The sequence below is a fragment of the Mandrillus leucophaeus genome, unplaced genomic scaffold (assembly GCF_000951045.1).
Source record: "Mandrillus leucophaeus isolate KB7577 unplaced genomic scaffold, Mleu.le_1.0 Scaffold15, whole genome shotgun sequence".
Lineage (NCBI taxonomy): Eukaryota > Metazoa > Chordata > Mammalia > Primates > Cercopithecidae > Mandrillus > Mandrillus leucophaeus.
This window is the reverse complement of record NW_012101476.1, coordinates 1,683,267-1,696,819: the sequence shown is the minus strand read 5'-3', so window position 1 is coordinate 1,696,819 and position 13,553 is coordinate 1,683,267. Positions and strand designations below refer to the sequence as shown.

The 13,553-nt window shown below is 49.5% G+C and overlaps 1 long non-coding RNA gene across 1 annotated transcript in view; it reads right to left on the bottom strand.

Annotated features, from left to right (window-relative positions):
• Window positions 1–1,433: 1,433 nt before the first annotated feature.
• The window catches only part of LOC105535692, a 14,626-nt gene continuing 2,506 nt past the window's right edge, over window positions 1,434–13,553 (bottom strand). Inside the window, exons 2-3 of the long non-coding RNA XR_001005482.1 lie at window positions 2,153–2,254; window positions 1,434–2,052 (exon numbers count right to left, since the gene is read on the bottom strand). This is a non-coding gene — a long non-coding RNA (uncharacterized LOC105535692). The remainder of the gene's footprint in view (window positions 2,053–2,152; window positions 2,255–13,553) is intronic.

Here is a 13,553-nt window from a genome sequence, read left to right as displayed (position 1 = left end):
GGCAATTTCCGCCATTAATCGCATCTCTGCCAACCCACTACCAGGTAATTGAGGAGTCAAGAGCCACTGCAGAGAAATGGAGTTTCACTTTAAAAGTCCACCTACAAGTACCATTTGGGAAACAAGAGGAAAGGAAAGTTTGTGTGCATTGGTGTGGAACTGTGAGCCTGTGGGTGAGTGGTGATGGACACATGTAAGTGTGCGTGTGTGTCAGCGAGTGAGTGTGGGGGTGCCCCATGACCTCTCAGAACACCCTGGTCTCTTATTTCCAGGCCCACTCCAGGCCATTCCCACCTGCCCCCTGATTCTCCATGGCTCCCCCCATCTGACGGCCATGCTCAACAGACCACAGCCCTTCAGCAGCCCCCAGCTCCACAAGGGAAACTCCACCCTCAATGAAACCCAAGGTCTGTCGCCACTCAGGTACATCCTGCCTACCTTTCCAGAACCTTCACCCATCCATTTCTCCTCCTGATACCTCACACTGTCCTCCAGTCACACCAGATGTTCACCACGGATGGGACATGAATGCGCCGCCATGCCTGTAAGTCTTTTCACAAGCTGTTTTTTTCTGCCTGGGATATATGCTCCTTTTCCTCTAACCTTCAAGGCTGCAAACTCAAATATCGCCTCTTCCATGAAGCCTTTTGGTAACGCCAGGCCACTCCTCCTCAGGCAGAGTCAGTCACTCTGCACACCTCTAAATGACAGCTAGCATTTGGGGAACACTTTGTCTGTGTTACTTCATGTACCTCATCTTGTACCTCCTCCTTTCCAGGACACCCTATTATTGTCCCCATTTTACAGATGAAGACATTCCAGCACAGAGAAGCCGAATGACTTGCCCCAGGTCACACAGCTACAACAAGATAGTGCCAGAATTCAAACCCAGGGAGCCCGGCCCACAGCCTGTGCTCCTGCTCCCTCCACCACATGGTTCTTAGGTGCCCACATGGCACATGACACCTGTGCAGTGTGACACAAGAGAAAACAGAAAACGAGCTACTGTCTGCCTGTATGTCTTCCCTGCTGTCCCGCTACCCTGAGAGGACCCTCTTTCAAGCCTGTGTCCCTGGCACCAACTGGGGGCATGGGAGGGGTTCTGAACCATCCAATGAAGGAAAGAGTACTCTACTCGTGTGAGTGTGTGTGTGTGCACACGCGCGTGTGTAGCAGAGGACTTTGTGAGAGGGTTATGAAGGTGAGTGCCCATAACCACATGTATGGTGTGTGAAGGGGTCTGGGAGCAGATCCGAGTGCGTGTGTGCGTGTGTGCATGTGTGAGTGTGTGAGTGTGTGTGTGCATGCACCCTCAGGCACGCTCAAGCTTCCCAGCGGGAGGGTAGAGGCCCCATCTCAGCCACATGAATACTTAAAGCCCTTAAACCGCGCCGCTTCATCACTGATATTTTTACAAAGTTGTCACAGAGAAATATCATTTTTCTCCCTCCTTTATTTCATTTTCTTTGGGATATAGTAATTAACAAAAGCCGTTAGATGCCAGCAAAACTGTTTCTTTTGAAGTTTCTACATGGCTGTCACCCGGGAGATAAAGGCAGATTATTCAATCTTGACATTATAATTGTGGATGCCAGATGAAAGCCTGGATTAGACACTTCACAGCCCACTCGGAGGGGAGGCTGCGATCACCAGGCGGCGATCCTCCCTCAGCTGGGAGGGCAGGGGAGCTGGGCGGGGGGCAGGGGGCACCCCACATTGGGGAGGGGGTGGCTCACTGCATGGCTTGGCTTCTTTCATTTGAGTTGGATGGTCCCCAAATCACACAGTGTTAGACAGAAGGAACATATTCCATACAGAGGTGGAAAAATCCAGAAGTCAGGAGTAGAACCCTCAAGCCTGGTCTATTAGCTCCCATGCCCCAAGGCTGCCTCCCCCACCAGCCCACACCCCCTCCTTGATTGGCAGGGACTTCTTGGCTCCCTGACTGGAGGCCAAGTTCCTCAAATGCAGAGGGGGTCCGGATCCTCCGAGGCCGTGGACCCTGGGTTCCAGTGCTGACGACTCCCTCACGTGGCTGGGCTGTGGAGAAGGCTGGAGAGGTCAGGGGAGGGAGAAAGTCATTTGCCTGCATGGAGCCCACCCAATCCCCCTTCATAAAAGAAGTCACCAGGCTAGGCACAATGGCTCACACCTGTAATCCCACTTCCCCTTTGGGAGGCCGAGGCAGGCGGATGGCTTGAACACAGGAGTTCGAGACCAGCCTGGGCAGGTCTCTGTTATAGAGACCTTATCTCTATAAAAATACAAAAAACAATTAAACAGGCATTGTGGTGTGCCTGTGGTCCCAGCTACCTGGGAGGCTGAGGTGGGAAGATCACTTGAGCCCAGGAGGTCGAGGCTACAAGGAGCCATGATCATGTCACTACCCTCCAGCCTAGGGTGACAAAGAAAGGCCCATTCTCAAAAAAAAAAAAAGAACCACAAATCAGGGAGAGGGTGAGCAGGGCAGGGCCAGAAGAAGCCCCAGCAGTGGAGAACGAGAGGTCACATTTCAGTGGAGGCAGAGGGGCCAGATGCAGATGCCCTGGAGAGTATACAAGACTGGAAGCTTCTACAGTGACTGATACTGTCTGATTTCCTAGGTCTACCCTGAACCAAATTATAACCTGGAATCTTCACACCCTATCCAGCCACCCACAGACAAGATTTTTGCTCTTCATTATGTTCATTAACAATAATGTCTGATAATAAAATTATGAAATGTATCAGTCAGGATCCAACCAGGAACCCAAAAACCATGGGAAGTATTTAAAACAGAGGGAATTTAACATGAGGGCTGGAGACTCAGGTGAGGAGAAACCAGCAAGGCAACCCAGAGATCAGCACCAGCTCCAGCCCCTAGGGAGGTGAGGAGGGAGGAAGGTGGTGTTGGTGACGAAACCCAGGAGCCAGGATGACCCAGCCACCCTGGACCCTCAGTAGGTCACAGAGAGACATAGCCAGGCCCTGAGAGCAGAACAGGGGATGTGGAAGAAGGGGCTCTGAGGACAAATTGAGCAAGGGCTGGCCCGCTCATCAACATTTGAAATCCCAAGCTGGATTTCCAGTTTCTCTGCAAACAGCAACATCAGGCCTGCTTTCTCTGATGGCCACAAGCATCTGAAGGGGTAGAGGTGGTCTCCTTCAGATAGGGCATGCTCCTCTATGGTTTTTCCCAGAGCCCACCGGGACTGCCTTATTCACTGATGGTACCTATGAGTATTTGAATTTGCAACCCCTGGTTTCAATCAGTATACCCATTTTGTAGAAAGAGAAGCTGAGACCCAACCAAGAGAAAGTGACTTACCAAGGTTACAGGATGGGTCAGGAGCAGAGGCAAGACCAGAACTTAGAGCCCCCGGATTATTTTAAGTGCAGAATTGATTAGCAAAGATGGAAAGCATCTGTGGAGTGACCGCATCTGTCAGCAGGGAATGACTCGCCTCCTTTGCTGTGGCCGGGCTGTGGAGCAGGCCAGAGAGTGGTACTTGCTAGACCAGCAGTGCCGTTGCTCCTGTGTGCCCTGGCCATCAGCCTTGTCACGAGGGCCAGCAGGAGAAACGCCAGCAGTGATCACGAGGACACAACTCAGGCAGGAGAGCCTGTTCTGAGGCTGGTGCGGCCACTTAGGTGCTGTGTGACCATAGCAGAATCCCTCTCTGTGCTCCATAACAAAAGGTGGTTGGGCCCGACGCCCTCCTGGAGCCTTCTCCACTCCACCAGGCTGGAATTCTATTTCCTGGGGAGAGGTGGGAGGAAACCATCCCCCCATAGAAGCCAGCTGAGTGCATGAGGGTCCTTAGAAAGGAAGGTCGAGGGGGAGACACTGGGAAACATAAATCTGCCGGCACAGCTCTCTCAGAAAGGGTTTTAATTAATTGTTTTTATACGACATAAGAGCAACTCATTACCGAACAGCTTTGATTTGTGACACCTGCATTATAGATGATTTTTAAATTAACATTTCCCCAATAAAAGGTGTCAGTAGAGAGCTGAAGGCGCCCAGAGAAGTATAAAAGGATAATAGTATGAAAATACAAATAAACACCAGCCCAGCCTAACAAAGGGGGCTGCTTAATCAATCTTACAATTAATTAAGGCTGCCTGGGATGGCTGGGGCCCTGGAGGCAGTTCAAGGTACCGGGTTGAGGGGCTCAGGCATCAAATGCTAGGACAAGGGAAAGTGTTTGGGGCTTGCAAGAGAAATGCAGTGAGAATGTAAGACACTCTGCTAGGCTTCCCTGGAAGGGGAGAGAAACAGGAGGCAAATCTGTCCCGGTGAGTATCCTTTCTCCCTTTGTTGTCCTGGATTTGTCATGTGTGCATTCGGTAAATATTTAGAGAGCTCCTACAAGCTATGGCAGGCAGAGCGGAAGCATTCAGGTGAGAGGGAGGAGCGGCACACTGGAGACGCTGAGAGCTCCACGTGTCTGACACAGAGTGAAGGGCAAAGGAGGAGAGAAAACTGGCAGGGTAGGCAGGGGCTAGACTATCACAGCCTCTGAAAAGGGTCATATGGTATTTGGGGTCGTTTTCAGATGTCGATTGCAGAGTGTAGGTAAGGGAACCACATGAGAAGATTTCCATTTTAGACAGAGGCTCCTGGCTGCCATGTGAATCATACAATGGAAGAGCAGAGGGAGCAAAGACAGGTGACCCAAGCAAGACCTGCTCATGAATCTAGTTCAGACAGCGGTAGCTGAGGGACAGGAACAGACCCAGGAGAGGCACAAGAGCTGGAGCCCACACACAGGTGTTGCTGCTGTGTGGCTGTTGGAGGAGAAGGCAAAGGGAATTGAGAATAATTAAAGCCAAGGACAGTGCTGGAGAAGCAGCTGTGAACAATGCACAAATAAGGTCCTTGCCCTCAGGGATTTTACATGGTCAGGAGAAACGGGAAAAAGACCCACAAAGGAATGAGCAAAGGACTTGGTAGCTCAGGACTGTAATTCTAGCACTTTGGGAGGCCAAGGCAGAAGGATTGTTTGAGCCTGGGAGCTCAAGACCAGCCTGGGCAACAGAGTGAGACCCTGTCTCAAAAAACAAAACAAAAAAAAAATTAGCTGGGTGTGGTAGTGCTCACGAATAGTCGCAGCTACTCAGGAGGCTGAGCTGAGAAGATCACTTGAGCCTAAGAGTTCAAGGCTGCAGTGAGCTGTGATCGTGCCGTGGCACTCTAGCCTGGGTGACACAGCAAGATCCTGTCTCTAAAACAAGGAGAGACAGAGAGAGAGAGAGAGAGAGAGAGAGAGAGGAAGGACAAGAAGACAAGAAAGTCAAATCAGTTGCTGTGGCTGGGACAGGTGAGAGCAGCACAATTTGGGACAGGGTATTCAGACGGTGATCACGGAAGGTGACATTTGACCTGAAGGCTGAGGAGCCACCCAGACCAACACCTGGGGAAGGGGTGGTCCAGGAATTTATGCAACAAGTGCAAAGGGCCTGTGGCTGGGATGAGTAGGAGAAGGCACCAAAACAATGCTCATCCTCCCCCATTTCTACTACACTCTCTCTTAGTTTTATCTTTCTTTTCCTCTGGTTGACCAAGAGGGGTTATATAATTAGTGCCTAATTGGTATATAACATGAGGACTGTACATAGAGGCTGTGGAGCATTGAGAAAAGTTTCCAGTGCTCCATGCCAGGCCCTATCCACTCCTCTCTGAAAGACCTGAGCCCTCCAGAGGAGCCCGTCTCCACCACTATACCTCCGACTTCCCATCTTGATCACTACCTATCCTAGACCTCTCTCCTGAACTCCAGATCCACCTGAGGGTCTCGCAGGCAATCATCTTCCTCCCAAAGTCCATTTATCCCTCTGTGTTTCCAATCTTAATTAAAGATGCCACCACCCACCAGACACTCAAAAGGGAGACCTAAGAACAGCCGTGATGCTCCCTCTCCCCAGATCCAAGTCCTGTGGGCTCTTCCTCCTTAGAGCTCTTGAACCCATCTCAACCCATTGCATGTCATTCTAATGGTTCTAGCTTTCCACATGTCTTACCTGGGTGACCTCAGCAGTTTCCACTCTCCTCCTATCCGTGTACCCTGGACACAGCAGCCAGAGGAGTCCTTCTAAAGTGAAAACCTGTCCTGCTGTGCAGCTGCCAGAAAAGCGTTGGGGGCTTCCCTTGCCCTCCAGCTAAAGTTCAAACACTATTGTCACGCTTTTTGGGGCCCCTAGAGTCTAGGCCCTCCCTACCCCCTCAGAGAACCACATTACCCATCCCCATGCTTTGGTATCCAGACACAAGCATCTCCCTTCAGCTCTCCCACCTGTTTTCTTTTCTCTCTGCCTGGAACATTTTGGGTGCTCTGCCCTATACCTTGGCCCTCACCATTGTCTGGTCACCTTCAACTCCATAGCCCAGGCTGCAGGCTCATCATATCAAATCCTTTTGTATTTGTTTGTTTCACTGTGTAGCTCCTCCCAGGCTGTAAGCTCCACTAGACCCGGAACTATTTCTGTCTTATTTGCCCCATATTCCCAGCACCTATGGACAGACCACGTACACTGAATGGAAAAGGAATTGATGAATGGATGAATTAAATGATGTTACATACCACAACATGCATGGCTGGCTCACGTCTTCACGTGTTCCCTAAGAGGATCACTCTCCCAGGGTGGTCATTGATCCATCATTCGTATGGTGACAGGAGGAGGGGACAGAGCTCCACTAGAGACAGCATTTCCTGCTTCCACAAAGCCAGTGGGCAATGTGAGGCCAATAGAATGTCTGCACGATCTGTGGACCAGCTGGTTGCTGTGCTCTCCACGTCACCCCAGGGTCCAAGAGGACGTGGCTATCAACAGGGGCTCCTGGCTGGGAGATACGGGTGCTTTGTCTCCTTTGCATAGCAGGGATGTGAGATTGGTGGCCTCTCCCAGGCTAACCCCAGAACAGGGCACCTCCAGCCCACACTTACGGGATGGGAGGAGCAGAGCTCGTTGTGTCCAACACCCAAGTCAAACAAGTGAGTGTGTTTGAATGGGCTGTTAAGCAAGGGTGCCTTAAGGCAAATGTTGGGACCTGGGGCTCAGGGAAGGTTAAAGCCAGTAAGTGGGGCTAGTGTCGCCGATAGAGCTATGATGTGTGTGTGCATGTGAGACCCATTCACAGAGCTCCAGGTGGGGTTAGGGTGAGGGTTAGGGTTAGGATCAGTTATCAGAGTGGCTACACGGAGTTTACCTCTAGCAAATTCCCCAGGCAGACTAGAAAGTAGACAACAAAGGCTGGGGTAGAGGTCAAGTTTAAATACATGGGTCCCTAAGAAACAGGAGAGATGGCCTGTGACTGAAAAAATCTAGGAGGGCATCCTAGAGGAGGTGGGCTTGCACTGCGCCCAGAAAGCCTGGGAAAGTTGGAGAGCAGGAAGTTCATAATCAAGCCACTGCTTTCACCTTCTTCAAAACCTCCCTGTAGAAGGAAGCACCTGTGAAGAGCAGTGTTCTCCTCCGAAGTCAGAGACTCAACCATCAGTGGTGCAGTGACTGAAAGTCACAGTGGGAACAGCCCATGGAGTCCAACCATCCACTTGACACATGAGAAGACTGAGACCCACAGAGACAAACCAAAGTCATCCTTTGCCGTTGAGCAATGCTCCGAAATGGGCTTCTCCCCACGAACCTGAACAATAGGTTTTACTCTCCTCCATTTGACAAATGAGGGGACTGAGTCCCAGAGGGGTCACAGGGCTTGTGGAGGTCACACAGGACCTGTCAGAACCGGGGCTGTCAGAACCCAGGCTGGCCTGACTCCATGTCTGACACCCTTAAGTGAATTTTTCAGTCTTTGGTTCTGATTATTCTGAGACAGAAAGAATAATTGGCAGTCGATGCTAAAAATATGTGTAGCTGTTTTGATTGACAGTATAAACTCAGTGATGTACAAACAGGGAATGATTCTATTTTTCTCAATAACTGATATCAGCTTTGCTTGCCAAGCTCCCACCCCCACATTGGGAGTTGATGGGGAGGAGGGAGGGATGGAGAAAAATACTTTCCAAATAATGGTATCTTCACTCCTTCTGACAGATTTTTTGGTCACATCTTATATTTGTAGCTGTCACTTTCTAATTATTAAAAATTGTCGTTGTCTGGTTGAAAGCCACCTCCTGCATGGTGTCCTTGAGCTCTAGTGGCAGGGATGGGGTGCTACCACCTGTCTCCCGGTGCAGCCACTGGTTCCTTCTGGATGGCAAGCCTCTAGCCCTGGGAGGTCAGCTTATAGCTCCTCATCTGGCATTGCAGAAGACCTTCCAGGGATGATCTGACACTTTCTCCACAATCTGCTGACATCAGAAGTCCCCCACCATGGCTTCTCCCTCCCCTTGCTCCTGAAAAGTTTGGGAAGACAGATATAGCTGTTCCCCCTCACCAAGTGAATTCTGCTCTTCTCTCTGTACAGAGAAGGGGGCAGGGGGCACCCTGCTTTCGCTAGAACACCTGTCTCTAAGAAAGCCCTGCATTAGATGTAGTGGTAGAGATCACTCACTCTCTGCCAAAATCCAATCTCCCCTAACAAAGTGTGACCAAGCCCAAAATCACCGTCCAGACCAGGAGTCAGGAGTCCACAAGCTGTGACCCACCAGTCGGTTCCAAACCACTAGTTAGTTTTGAATGGCCATGAGCTAGGAAGGGCTTTTACATTTTTTAATGCTTGGAAAAAAAGAATATTGATGACACATGAAAGTGACATTAAATTCAAATTTAGGTGTCCATGAATAAAGTCTTATTGGAACACAGCCATGCCCATTCATTTGCATATTTTCTATGGTCTTTGACAAGCTACAAGGGCAGAGTTGAGTACTTGCAATGTAGAGTGTATGGCCCTGCAAAGCTGAAACTATTTCCAGTCCAGCCCTTTACAGAAAGCATTTGCCAACCCTGATAAAGACTATACTTCCTAGGCTCCCTTGCAACTAGGTGAGACCATGTGCTAAGTTCTCACCAGCGGAAGGGGAGTGGAGATGACTTGGGACATCAGGTGCCCCTCCATGCTCTCTTCCAGCTGTGGCAGAACCAGGCATGGCACCTCCCTGCTCCAACACTGAGATTACACCAAGGGTCTCAGGGATGGTGGGGCAGTGGCTTGGAGGACCCCAATCCCTGGATGGCTGTGAGGCTCAGCACTGCCCTGCCAACCCAGGCCATTCATTTTAGAACTGTGCAGTGAGAAAGAAAGAAACTTCGATCCTCCGTAAGCCACTTACCTTATCCTTACCCTGACTAGTACAGATGTTTATGTCCAGCTGGGCACTGTGTCCAGAGTACTTTACCCATCTATCCCAGTTATATTTAAGAATATTGTGGGCCGGGTCTGCTGGCTCACATCTGTAATCCCAGCACTTTGGGAAGCTAAGGCAGACAGATTGCTTGAGGTCAGGAGTTACAGACCAGCCTGGCCAACATGGCAAAACCCTATCTCTACTAAAAATACAAAATTCAGCCAGGCATGGTCGCACACGCCCATAGTCCAAGCTACTCAGAAGGCTGAGGCACAAGAATCGCTTGAACCCAGGAGGCAGAGGTTGCAGTGAGCTGAGATCATACCACTGCACTCCAGCCTGGATGACAGAGCGAGACTGTCTCAAAAAAAAAAAATTAAAACAAATTTTTAAAAAAGGATATTGTTCTTTTGCAGCTTTGCTTGATAGATGGGGTTGAGCGCCACCTCACATTGGTGCTATGCTATAGAGCTGAAAAGATAATTGTTCACATTGGAGTTCTTCTGTTTCTAAGGAAGAGAGAGGCTGCTAGTTCAACCAGAGAGACTCAAAGAGAGAAATTATAGACAGTCCCCAACTTATGATGGTTCCACTTGGGATTTTTTGACTTTACAATGGTGCAAAAGCAATACACATTCAGTCTTCTCCTGAACTTACAATGGGTCTACATCCCAATAAACCCATCAAAAGTCGAAAATATCTTAAATAAAAAGTGCATTTTTTTTTTGAGATAGGGTTTCACTTTGTCACCAAGGCTGAAGTGCAGAGGCATGTCTGGGCTCACTGCAACTTCCACCTCCCGGGTTCAAGCGATCCTCCCACCTCAGCCTCCTGAGTAGCTGGGACTATAGGCATACACCACCACACCCAGCTATTTTTTGTATTTTTTGTAGAGACGGGGCTTCGCCATGTGGACTCAAGTGATCTGCCTGACTCGGCCTCCCAAAGTGCTGGGATTACAGGCATGAGCCACTGTGCACAGCCCAAAAGTGCATTTTTGACTTACAGTATTTTCATCTTACCATGGGTTTATTAGGACATGGCCCCATCGCAAATCAAGGGGCATCTGTAGTTCGACATAAAGCACATCCTCACCAGAATACCTCAACAGGAGGCCAGGAGCAGCCTGACTCCATGGGAGCCAGCACCCTGAGACTGCTGGGGAAAGCTGCTCTTCCAGGACTGAGGTCTCTCTCCAGGCATTCATTTACCTTTCTGTCTCCTTTCTCAGCCAGCTGGCTTCCTCCAATCACTCATAGCTGGTTATCATGATGAGTCTCCACCCCTAAGTCAAGCTTATCAACTCTCCCCACCTCCAGGCTTAGCTTCTTCTATACCCTTCCCCAGATGGAACTCAGATTGGCCCAGCCCGCACTTTTGAGCCAGATCACTCAAATTTTATAGTGTGGACAGTCTCTGCTTCAAGTGTCCACCCTGGATAAATCAGCAGGTGTCCAGACGACACAGACCTGTGGCACCAACACAGCTGCCACCCACACAGCACACACTGGGGAACAGGGGTTTCCCTTAGCCAGGAAATCGACCTCTCTAAGAGGTCTAGACAGTGAGCTAGAATGCCGGGTTCGTATCCACCTCTGACATGCTGCGTAGCCATGGGCAACTTGCTGTATTTGCTGCTGCTTTTTTGAAATAGGACTCATAACAAAAACACCCGTATCGCAGGATTGTCAGGAGGATGAAATGAATGAATACATGTGAAGCCCTTTTAGAACAGCACTTCCTGACACGTAGTAAGCTTTCAGGGAAAGTTAGTGATGCGAATTACTGTCATCTGTAAACAAGAAGGAAATAATAAGTCAAGGCTCTATTCCTTTCCTGTAAAATCTCTCAATGTGTGCTCAGTGAATGGTCCAGGTCAGCCTGAGGAGAGCACAATGGTTTGCTCACAGACCACCTCCTTAAGTAGCACAGGGGCATAGGCACTGCCATCTGCTGAGGACCCACTCTCTCCATGCCATCCCCATGCTTGGTCCCCTTTACTACTGTGCATTCAGCCTCACCTTGAGCCAGTGAAGTTAAAGCTGAGACAGTCAATGAGCTGCCCAAATTCACAGACTTAGGATTAATTCCACTCACTGTTTCCATCAGAATGGATGACCCAAGGGGTCCACTGCAGAGTGCTTTCTTGCAGAGTCCAATCCATTTGGAGATGCTAAGGACAGAGAAAGGGGTTCCAGGAGCAAGGTATAGCAGGACTCCAGTGGGAGTGGGAAGGGTGGAATGATGTGGATGGGATGGGAGGATGCCTAGAAACAGCAAAAGAAGGGCAACACCCTCTTGGGAAAAGAGGGTAAGATTGGGGCAGGCAGAGAACGTGGCCATGAGCTTGGTCTCTCCTCTCACATTGGGCTCTCCAAATGTATCCGGCAGAGTCCCCATTTAGCAAACAGAGCCCTGACCAGCAGCAAGGCCAGCAGCCCTGGGTGCTCATCCCAGCTCTGCTTCCCTGTCCCTGTGTGACCTTGAGAATGAGGCCCTGCCCCTGTCCCAGTCCCAGCCACAGTAGCCACATATAGTAGACCAGATGATCTGAAGGGCCTCTTCTGAGTCCCACTGTGGTGATGTCCTAGTTTCTGTTGTGTTCTTAGGGCAGATCCAGAGCACAGGCTACCCCGTGACTCCCATTCAAACCTGGGCCCATGGCGTTTCACTCCCCAATTTATTGTATGCTTAAGAGTCATGGAAAAAAATAAATAAAACTATTATCCTCAAAACCCCAGTAGGTCTCTTAATGACTACTCCACTAATTAGTAGCAGCTGTTAATGAAGTGTGCAGGTACAAGCCTAACCTCGTCAATTAATCCATACATGCTCCTGGGCTGCAGTAATATTTAAAGGGGAAATCGATACTTGACAGCTGGGCCTGGGGAGGTCTCTGTCCGGGTGGGCAGGGAAGGTGTAGCATTTCAAGGAATTTGTAACTAAAATAGCTTATGCCTGGAGCATAGTGCAGGGGCCAGAAATGAATATAGCCCATAAGGGGCACAGTAATGCAGGCATGCCTGTGGGGAGCTGAGGGAAGCAGGGGTTAGGTGAGCAGGGTGAACAGGCATCTGCTCCCCCCATAGGTGGGCAAACAGGCCAATAGGGGCACACCTTTCAATTATTTTCCAGTTCATCATTGATATAGTTTGGCTGTGTTCCCGCCCAAATCTCATCTTGAATTGTAGCTCCCATAATTCCCACATGTTATGGGCGGGACCCGGTGGGAGATAATTGAATCATGAGGGCCGTTTCACCCACACTGTTCTCGTGGTAGTGAATAAGTCTTATGAGAGCTGAGGGTTTTATAAGGGGAAACATACTCAGTCTTGGGTATGTCTTTACCAGCAGTGTGAAAACAGACTAATACAATCATATAACAAAATTCACTTATTCCTGGGGGTAAGGGGGTTGGAGGGGGGTTGCTATACCTTCTCTGGGCACATGTCATGAGCAAAGCCACCAAATGAGGCATTAGGTCACCTAAGGTTGCCAAGCAAGTAAAAGTAACAGTCACTTTTCTGGCTTACACTGGGCTAAACACCTTACATGCATCATCTCATTTAATCCTTATGCTAGCCCAATGAGATGAGAAACATGATTCCCCACTTTTAGAGCTGAAAATGCTGCAGCTTTGAGAAAGCTGGTTATTGGCCAAGGTGGTATTCAAACCCTCATAATCTAAGCTTATATGCTTAACATACATAGACTCCTAAGTAGTGATAAGCCTTGAGCCCTACAGAACAAAATCCAAACCTCTTGACATGGCTTACAGCATCTTGAAATCTGGCCCCTGACATTAGATTCCAGTTGCTGCTATAACAAAGTACCACAAACTTAGTGGCTGAACACAACACAAACCTAGTATCTTACAGTTCTGGAGATCGGAAGTCTGAATGAGTTTCATTGAACTAAAAATGAGGTGTTGGCGGGGCTGTGCTCCTTCTGGAGGCTCTAGGGGAGAATCTGTTCTGTTGCCTTTTTCAGCATCTTGAGGCCGCCTGAATTCCTTGGCTCATGGCCCTTCCTCCGTCTTCAAGCCAGCAATCACATCCCTCCAACCTGTGCTTCCATTGTCCCATCTCTCTCTGACTCTCTTCTGCCTTCTTCTTGAGAGAGCTGAGAAGCCCAACGGGGCTTTGGAAGCAACTTAGAAATGAGCAATAACAAGAAGCAACCTTTCCGAACCTTCTCCACTCCACTCACACAGACACATGTGGTCAAGATCAACAGCCCCTCCTCTGAGCTGCAATAACCTCATGTCAAAGAAATGGCTGAGGTCCGTGAGTCTCTGTCTGATCCATGGTGCGCCCTCAGCACTGA